The following is a 10,842-nucleotide window of genomic DNA, read 5'->3' as shown; positions in this document are numbered from 1 at the left end:
AATTGGTACCACCTTCACCTTCTTCCAGTCTTTAGGGACAACTGCCGAGTTCCACGATTCCTCAAACGGCCTCGCCAGAGGCATCACTATGCGCTCGGCCAGCTCTGTCAGCACTCGCGGGTGAAGGTCATCTGGACCAGCCGATCTGTAAGTGTCCAACTGATCTAAGAGTATCTTCACCTGTTCTGGACTGATTTTATCATCTATTCTTCCTATCTGCTTATAAGCTAGGCTGCAAAAGGACACTTGACTGCTGTTGAAGCCATGCTGTAACTCAAAAAAGAGCTGAAGATTAACTGGTCCAGAGAAAAGGGGAGGTGGGGGGGTTGTTAATAGGAAATGAACTGTCAGTCTCCACAGTTGAAGGCATTACATCCGAATCAAGTTCATCCCAAGATGAATGCAGTTCTAAGGTATATTGTTACCTTATTTAGTAACACTGGGGGTGCATCTACATGTGTGCTTTACTGTGCATTAGATTAATCTAATGCACAGTAAAGAAGACAGGCAGGTTATCCAGGCTGACCATAGTATTAGCTCAACATTCTTGTGTGCTGTATATTTGGAAATGATCCTGTGAAGTGAAGTGAAGCCCCCAAAACTAAGCCTATAACTTCTAGGCTTTGGTTTCAAAAGGGCAAACATTCTCTCAAGCAAATCCCGGGACGTCATTCTCCCCCTGTACTCGGCCTTAGTGAGGCCGCAGCTGGAGTACTGTGTCCAGTTTTGGGCTCCACAATTCAAAAAGGATGTGGAGAAGCTTGAGAGAGTCCAGAGAAGAGCCACGCGCATGATCAGAGGTCAGGGAAGCAGACCCTACGATGACAGGCTGAGAGCCCTGGGGCTCTTTCGCCTGAAAAAGCGCAGGCTCAGGGGTGATCTGATGGCCACCTACAAGTTTATCAGGGGTGACCACTAGCATCTGGGGGAACGTTTGTTCACCAGAGCGCCCCAAGGGATGACGAGGTCAAATGGTCACAAACTACTTCAAGATCGTTTCAGGCTGGACATAAGGAAGAACTTCTTTACTGTCCGAGCCCCCAAGGTCTGGAACAGCCTGCCACCGGAGGTGGTTCAAGCGCCTTCATTGAACACCTTCAAGATGAAACTGGAAGCTCATCTTGCTGGGATCCTATGACCCCAGCTGACTTCCTGCCCTTTGGGCGGGGGGCTGGACTCGATGATCTTCCGAGGTCCCTTCCAGCCCTGATGTCTATGAAATCTATGAAATCTAATGCACAGTAAAGCGTCACTGTCTACACACGTGCACGTGTGCTGCTATTAGTGCATAGTAGATTAATGTAAAGCTCTGCGTGGTAGTACCAATAGGTACAGGTACTACCCAATGGAGCTTTATATTAATGCACCTAAACATACATGTAGATGCTGACCTGGTAGCAAATTTTTCCTGGTCAGCCCAGGCAGCAGGGAGCCACAACTTCTGCTTGGCTTAGCCCTGAGCTCTGTACCACACAGAGCTGCCCCCCAGAGCCAGGGACAGCTCTTCTCCTACCCCTCAGAGATCAGGACTAAGCCACCATGCCCCCTGCCAGCCTGGAGCTGCCCCCAGAGCCCCCTGCCAGCCCAGGACTGCTACCAATGCCCCTGCCAGCACCCTGGCAGCTGCAATGGAAGCCTAGAGCTACCCCTAGCTGCTGCAATGGGGCAGAGCATGACAGGACCAGCCCTGGACTACACTGCTCCTGTCAGGTGAAAATTGCTCCCAACACAGGTGCACATGTAAATGCACATCCAGGAGTAGTTTACTGCACGTGAATTTACTGCACAGTAAATTCATGCGCATTAATTGCACGGGTAGACACACCCAGAATCTCCTACTTCCAGAGATCTTTATACCTGGGAGAAAAGAGAGAGAGAGCATTAGAATAGCATTGTTTTGCTATAGCTTCTCATTGAGTTAAATCACATGTTGCAGATTAGTGAAGATCCACTTGCAGGCAAAGGGGCATAAATAAGATAAGCCCTCAGGACCTTTGGGAAGTCCTGTTTAAATCCAATTTCATTTGGAGTCTGACTTTTTAACTTAGGCTTATCTCCTTTTTTCCTCCCTGTCTGTCAAGGGAATCAGGAGATCAGAGGATTCTATTCTTTTTTTAAATGCCCATGATTTAACAAGTTGCATACAAGATGCTAGCTGATCTTTTTTCCCCAGCAGAGGGCACTGAATACTTTTCTTTGAAATGAACAAGCAGGCAGTGTATCTGCTTGCTTGGAGTGTGCAGGGAAAAGTTTTTGAGTGAATTTTGTTCTCTTTTATGAGCTTAATTTATGAAGGTCAAATAGTCCTGGACACCAAATTAATTTTCTTTCCCTTTTTCACCTCTATGACTATACTGATCTACTGGTTTTTATCCCTCTTTTCTCAGCCCCACACCACATCCACCTGCTATCCACTAGATTGGATCTCAATCACAAGACACAAGGTTTCTCAGACTAGTCCACAGCCTTCTCCCCAACCCCTTCAGTGTTACCACTTATCCACACAGCCTCTTTCTGCACAGTGTCCAACAGAGCAGAACAGTTTAATTCTTTCTTTCTCTCATAAAGATATGAACAACATGCTATTTTAATTATAAACATGGAAGTGGGACTCAAATAATTGTTTGCACCAAGGAAACGGGATGTTCTGAATTGGCCCCGAGGAGAATAGTGCCAATGGAGATGAGACAGTTCCATTTGTTGGGATGTTCTGACTCCTTTTGTTCTTTCTAATTATCCCAGACTTTCACACGGTTGCTGAAGGCGCCTCATTGTTTTATAACCTTCAGATATTTGTACATGGTAAGAATGTCCCTCACTTAATGCCAATGGATGGCAGGTAGGCTGATTTTTATCCCTTCTGTCTTCATAAATCAGAGAGTCCAGCTTCTGAATTGTTTGTACAGCTCTTCTTTGAATTGTCTCCAGTTTGTCAGTCTCTCTGGCACCGACATGTATGGAGCTGAATGAAGAATTCCAGGAATGCTCTCAACAGGCCTTGGCTTTTCTGATGGGGCTCACCCTTCAATTTAAGCCTTACTGTCTCCAGGTTTCTTCCTTCCCTTGCATTTTTATATTATCATCATATTATGGTCATGTCCAGAATTCCTAAAAGACTAGGGCCCTCGTCCCCAGTGCAGAGACTCAAAATGAGTTATAGTCCTTACCCTGAAAAGTTTACAGTCTAAACTGAGTCCACATCCGGTGCCCTGTCCACTGCACCATGCTGAACCTCAACAGTCATGCCTTTGCAAACATCTCTTGATTTTTCCCCCTGAATATACATTTGATTCCTTTTCAGCAGAGTCCTTTTGCCCTTTTCTTGCCTATGTTTCTGAACCCTCTAGGCTGTGTTGCCTGTCTGTCTTTACCAGTCATTTACAGTGCCTCTCAACTTAGCATTGGTCACAAATGTCTTGAGCATGCTGTTAATTTTCCACCCATTAATGAGCCTCATTAATGAGACTGTAAACAAGATCAGCTTTTAACCCACTGAACATCTCTGCATGTTGCATTCCAGCCAAGTTTTTATACCCAGGCCCTAGTGCCAGTATAGAATTGTGCCGGTAACATGTCTTGATCCACTCAATTAAATGCATTATCAGAGACAAAATACTGCTTGTTAAATCCCTTGTACTAATGTAATGCTATCAAATAAAACATCAGTTCCATTTGCCTGATAGGCAAATGTGAATCACATTTACCATTATGGCTCATTCTGACATCTCATTTGCTGAGTTGTTTTCTCCCACTCCTTCCTTAAATGTATTTTGTCACACCGTAATAACTTGCATAACCACCTGCCCTACTGGGATCTGCACACAGGATGTTTAAAGTGAGACCATACTCTAAACATGGACCCTTGTGCCATTGACTCCACATCAGGTGTGTTTAGGTTAGAAATAAATAGAGGTTTTGTTCTGCTAGTCCTGCAAACAACTCATATACATCCTTCCTTCACAGAAGCTGCCAGCAACTGTAAAGGATATGCAGACAAAATTGTGCCTTCCATGATGCTTTGGCAGTCTCCACTGCTCTAAGTGCTGTTGCATAGGTATAATAAATTGTATCTGTCTGTTGAAGAATGGATTTAATCTAGTCCCCATTGACTTGAATGGAAGTAGGGTCAGATCATTAGTTGTAAAAACTTTCTTCTTGGGACCAGAGTGAGCTGAGATGTTTCAGGGCACACAGGAAGCCTTTCCATTGAGTAAGGAGGTATTTTATAACAATATAGTCACATTTCAGAAAAGAGGCTATTTTCATTCCAATGCCCATCTTTATTGGTATTGGCGTCTAGGATTTAATCTTGGCAACACTATTCTGTCCATAACGTGAATAAATATTGATAGAAAAGACATAAATAAATAAATTTAATAGATAGATATCTTTAGGTATGTATGCCACATGGGGCCTTGCTTTATTCAGCGAGTGAAGTGACCCTTTTCTATATGATCTATAAAATATACATTACAAAAATTTTTAGGTGCTCGGGGAGACCTGTAACTTGAAAAGTACTTTATCCATATGCAATCACTATCCTTATATTTGAGTCCTACGACTTCTCAAGTTGGCCTTTTTTTTTTGTTCCTCTCTAGACCTTTTCAAGCTTAGCTAGATCTGTTATAAGGGAAGAAGGGCGAAGAAGATACGTTGCAATACTCCAGCGGAGGGCTTGTCTCAAAGTCAATGGCATAAGCAAAACTGGATCTCAGAATATGTAAAGAACCAGAGGGATAGTGCAGAAAGTGTCCACAGTTACAGCACAATTGTTTCCTAGCAAAGTTGCTCTTCAAGACATCCACCGTCTGTGTGCAGCAATTTAGAAGCTGCAAAGCACTCCATGCTCACTTGTACTAGCCAAGTTGAAAGAGCAAGGTTACAGCCTCTCCTTTTCATGTTTTTCACTCTCTCCTCCTCCACTTGCAGTGCCTCAGCTACACATCAGACTCCCCCCACACACTTTTCTTGCCTTTTTCTGGGCCCCCCTTATCTACCAGTGTGCTGATAGGGCTGCAGTGGATGGTCAGAGATTTGTGGCATCAGGGAACAGAAGAAAAGGAAGCCAGATTTCAGAAAAAAAGGACAAAGGCTGTATTAGCTTTTCCATGTTCCCAGACAGAAATAGCTATCACCCACAAGCCAGCAGTTCCAGTCTAGCTGGAGCACAGACACTGGTAGAGCAGGCTGGGGTGAGTGTGGGGGATATACTTTCATCTCTCTGCTGCACTTCTGTGTGGATTTTCGATTTTACTCTCTGATATTTATTGGCTGAAGCAAAATGAGTTGTGGGACTCAGTCCAGTATCTAGTAGGCAGGTGTTCACACAGAACCCCTTTCCTTCCTGGTTGTAGCCCCTCTCGTGTAGCTGAGAAGACAGGGGGGGGTCACAACTATGACGCTCCAATCTACCTCACCTCCTTACCACTCCTGCGGTGAAAAAATCCGGAAACAAGCAAACAAACAAGTCAATCAACCAAAATACATGCGTCATACCTCAAGCAGAATTTTTATCCTGAAGTGGGAAAAATGCTAGAGACTCTGTGAAGGCCACTAGCATTTTAATGTTACTCTTTCTTCCTCCCCTTTTCTCACTTATTTCTTTTGGTATGGGCAAGTGAGTGGATGTGCTGTTTGTCTATGTGGCTGAACAAACGTTTGATTGAGGCTAAGCAGCCAGCCTAAGGAGATGGAGCTCCTTTATTATATACAGAAATAGTTTTTTTCCCGACAGGAATTGGGAGCACTGACACTGACACTGCCAAGGCAGAGCAATCTAGGGACAATGTGCAGTGTTTCTACCTATGATATACCTGGGGCAAGATGGGGGACTTCAAACTACAAGCCTGCTAGCCCAGCTGCTTTCACTACTACCATTAAATAACAAAGCAAATCAGAGGCTTGATGATTTAATTAAGTTCCTTTTTATTGATTGCATAGAAAGCTATCATTCTCCTGAAGCATCCATTGGATGCTAACTCGATACCTTTCTCTGAACATCTGTGAGTTTGAAGGGATTTGAGGTTTGTTTTTTTTATATGTAACCCATGAGCACCTCGCCAGAAGGCAAATTGCTGACAGTACAAAGAGTCCTGGCTTCTACAAGGAGAATTAGTAAATAAACTTTAAAACAGAAATGCTACATAGAGCAATATCCAGTGCTAGGGTTACTGTGTAAAGCTGAAAGAGTTTAGGCTCCTATTTCCTGTTTCGATGACTTTTAAATGTTCAAATCCCCTTAATTTGAACAAGAAATTGGGCATTAAAATCCCACATGTAACTTAAATATCTCAGCTTTAACATGTACAAGCAACATTCAAATCAGGCCCTACCAGGGAGCAACAGCCCTGTCACATGTAAGCAAATGACAGAAGGAAAGAAACTGCCAATGTGTTAATTTGAGCAGTGTTGCCTACCATTGATGCACATGCTGTTGAGCACCCCAGTTCAGCAGCAGACCCCCCGCCCATTTTTTTTTTTTTTTTACCTAATTCCTGTACCACCCCACACTTGTCCCACATGTAGAGGAGGCATTTCTCACTCCCTGAAAACCCTCCTTATATATTCCTCACAAGATGTACACGATACCATGTTTTGAGATCACTCCAAGCTGTTTCTCTGGGTTTCCCAGCAAATTCCTTCTTCTCCATTTGCAAGCTCCTAGAGCAGGCCCTGTGCTCGCTTTGTGCCTTCTACAGCTCTATGCCCTATTCCAGTACTTCAACAGAGTACTCAGGGCGCACAGCATCCAATGGGAGCATGAAAATGTCCGTGGCACAGGCAAAGGCAAAACTCTTTCACAGCGGTTCTATGGGTCTTGCAGCTTGGCCATTGTGAGCTAGGAAATGTGGTGTCATGTGCCCTGGCTGCAGCATGACAGGAGGGGGGGTGTGTCAAACCCCCCAGAGCATAGGTCAGTAGCACGCCTGTATGCCATACTCTCCTGTCATGAAACACAAAGGCTTGTTAACACTTGAAAGATTTGTTGGCACAAGTTTGACTGACAGGGTCGGCCTTATGGGTGAGCAGCATAGGCAACAACCCAGGCTGCTGTGGTCAGGGGAGTACCACACACCCACACACTCCCCCCCCCCGCACACACACATGCACAAAATCCACTACACATGCACAAACTCCACCTCTACCTTTCCACTGGACTGTGCCTTGCACCTCTGCCTGCCTGCCTCTGCCTGCAGCAGTGCTGCTGACTTGGGTCAGGGGGTGGTGGAAGTTGGCTGGCAGTAAGGCTCGGCAATGAGGAGGAGGCACTGCTACCTGCTGGACAGGGTGGAGCAGGTGGGCTGCGAGCAACGCCTGCTGCCCCACACCTATGACTGGCTCTACAAGTCCGACTTCTGCATGAGCCAGAAGCACTCACTCCTCATGTTCCTGCTGCTCAGCATCATGGGCGCCTGCCTGGCGCGGCTCTTTGTCTTCGCCTCAGGGCTGGTAAGAGAGGAGCCGCCCATTCCTCCTCCCCTCCCCTTGCCCTGCTTGGCTACCACTGGGGGATGCTGTGGGGAAGCAAATTTCCTGATCCTGGCTCCCCTGGAACTTTATTTCTGAAGCTTTTGCTAATACTACTACATACTTCAACTCAGAAAGGGCACCAAAATACAAGTTCATGCAAGGCACTCTTTTCCCTAAGGCTGGCCCTGTTGGCTGGTGTATACTACCTGCCATACCTAAGTCTCTAGAGCAGGGGTGTTTAACAGGTGGGCAACATAGGCAACAACCCCGGCTGCTGTGGTCAGGGGAGTGCCACACACACACACCCACGCACACGCCCTGCCTTCACCACCTCTCTGCTGGACTGTGCCTGTGCCCCTGTCTCACAGGCCACATCCATCTTGCAAAGCCATGTAATCTCACCTTCTGGGCTCCCCACAGGTCCTAAAATATGGTAGTGGGGGAGCAGTGGCAGTGTTAGTTGCCACTCCCCTGCTGCCAAATTTCTACATATGTAGGGCACCCAGTGGGCTGGATAGCATGGTCCTTCATGCTAGATTGGGCATGGGATGGCCTGGGGTCCAATCCAGGCACATAGAACTGGGGTGGCATGAGGCTGGGCAGGGTGGCACAGGGCCCAGTTGGAATGGAGCAGACCCAATCCTGCACATCAACCCCTGAAGGATCTGGCTTGCAGACCAGTCCTGCACCACTCACCTGACCTACAAGGCCAAAAGGTTGAGCACCACTGCCCTAGAGCATGTATATATCTCTGCACTTGTGGCAAACTAGTGTGCTTCTGCTTGCAGTGCCTGAGAGACCAGATGGCAACATATACCCTAGGAAATCATCCCAGTGGCTTTTGCAGCACTTACGAAGTTGGTGCTTTGTGGAAGGCAGGGAATTGGGACTGGAGGATTCCCAAGCCTGGCTGAGTGCACATAGGCAGGAGTAATATCCATCTACGAGGCACCTGACCTGCCTACTCTGGCCTCTTTGGCCACGTCCAGACTAGCACGGGCGTTTGGTTCCCCAGGGACAAGTAGCAGCGGTGCACCTTGTGCTGCAGCTACTTGTGCTTGGGAACGCCCATGCCAGGTGAGCTTTGGCACACAGCAAGTTACCCCAGGTGGGGTAGAGGAGGCTGGGGCCAACATTGTGCTGGCCCCAGCAGCCTTATCTGGGGTCCTGGGGGCCTCCTGGGGCTGCAGCTGTGGCAGTCCTGCTGGGCAAAGCCTGGCTGGCAGCCACAGTGTGGGTCTGGGCAGCCTAGCTCAGCTTTTCAGTGGCACGCACTGCCTATGGGTGCACTGCTCTGTTTTGTTTTTTTCCCCCACAGGTTTTTAGACCCCTGCATATCTAGGATATTGCTGCTGCTGCAATCCCAGGAAGCTCCCAGGACCCCAGGTAAGGCTGCTGGGGCCAACACCGTACCGGCCCCAGCCTCCCCTACCTCACCTGGGGTAACTTGCCACGCACCAAAGCATGCATGGCACAGATATTCCCTGGGGACAAGTGGCTGATGTGCAAGGTGCACCGCTACTACTTGACACAGCCAAAGGATATCCAGGGGTCAAAAAACCCACACACACAAAAACAGTGCAGCACGCACATGGACAGGGAGCCATAGTCAGCGTGGGGAACACCTGACTATGCGGTATGTGGTACTGCAAATGTGCTTGCAGCACCACATGCTGTACTCGTCTGGACGTGCCCTTTGTGTCTGCATCTGCCATTTGCTAAACCTTTGCCTTCAGCCACACTCACCTTTCTTACCCTAGGCATGGATTCCAAACAGGTCTCTGCTGAGACCCAGCCTTTCTTTGTCATGGACTGTCATATCTGGAGAGGTCTTCAAGTGACGCAGAAGACGCATACTATCTAGGATGGGAATCACTGGAGTTCAGTGATCAAAAGACAGGCTTGAGAGCTGACAGTAAAGGACTGCCACTTGTGAGGATACTCAGAAAGAAACAGAGCCCTGGGAACTGTCATTTCTGGACAGAAGGGACTAGCACAGACTTCAGTTCTGCCAGCAGAACATTGTACTGTGGACAAGGCCTAAGAAACTAGTTGGTTCTGCTCAATGGCTCAGAGGAGGTTTTAGATCATTGTTTCACATCCTGTGACTCCAAAGAAGCCTCTAGCAGTTATCCTATTCTTAATTTTCTGTCCTCCAGTGAAGGACCTCAGCCAGTCCACTTGCAATAAAGTCCTCCACAGATGCCCGGATCTTCCCAGAAGCCATTGGATCCATTCTTCCCACTGCAGTACCTCCGTGGCAGGACTTGCTTTGCATCTTCCACCTTAGTTTGTACGTTAGAACAGATGACTGAAGAGAAATCTGGAATTCTGGTTCTGGTGACCAACATCAGCACCAACCCCATCTCTCAGGTTGTTTCAAAAAGGGACCTAGTTGGAAGAAACTTCTTTGGAAACTTTAATAAGAACTAGATTAACGTGGTGAATTATTTTCCTATTTGAAACACCTCTTTTTCATGACCTTTTCAAAAACAGATTCATGTTTGTTCTGGTTTTAGGATAAAATTAATTTTAATCTGTATGTAGATTTCTCTTTGTTTTCATGTTAAAAGATAAAAAGCAAATGAACCCTTTGTTTATTCTTTTCACGAATGTCTGACTCACAGGAAATTAAAGCAAATGATTGTACTTCTGATCCTAGGTTTTTGGGAGATTCCTGTCAGTACAGAGAGATGAAACGTACCAGGCTTGCTCAGACTGAAAGTGTCCATTGAACAAGGCCTATTCTTTTCAAAGGTACAAAATGGCTAAGCTTTGGCCTCAACTACTAGGTTTGGAGCTTTCATAATCCTGCAAGGCGTGTCACAATTAGGACTCTCCCAAAAACTTGGGCAGCAACTATAAAGGAGGGTTCATTACAAAATTATGTCTTCTAAATATACCTCAAACCAAGGCAGGATGTTCTAACCCAGATTACCAGGAGCTCCTTACAGCTCCACTACTTTGCTGAACGGTTGCACTGCAAGAGCAGCGGTAATTCAGAGCACTCCCTACGTACTCTCTCACTTTGCAGTAAGCCTAGTCTAAACCTGGATTTTTTTGTAGGGCAGTGATTTCTATGACTTCTCCAAGGTTCTGGTCAGAAATTCAGTAGCAAGGTTTTCTGACTAGTAAAGCAACATTTTCAGAAGAAACTATTTCATGAAATGATTACTTAGATTGGGGTGGGCAATTATTTCAGCTAGAGGGACACTTCATGAGTTTTGGTGAGCTGTTGAGGGCTTCACACACACAATTACGGGTGAAGATATCATTTTAACAAATTATAGATAAAAACAAATCATATGCTAAAAATAAAATGTCTGCTATAAATTATTTCATTTTATTTCAAAAACCAGTTTTTTGTCGTGA

Source organism: Alligator sinensis, unplaced genomic scaffold (assembly GCF_000455745.1).
Source record: "Alligator sinensis unplaced genomic scaffold, ASM45574v1 scaffold809_1, whole genome shotgun sequence".
NCBI classification, from domain to species: domain Eukaryota; kingdom Metazoa; phylum Chordata; order Crocodylia; family Alligatoridae; genus Alligator; species Alligator sinensis.
Note: the sequence above shows the minus strand (reverse complement) of the source record.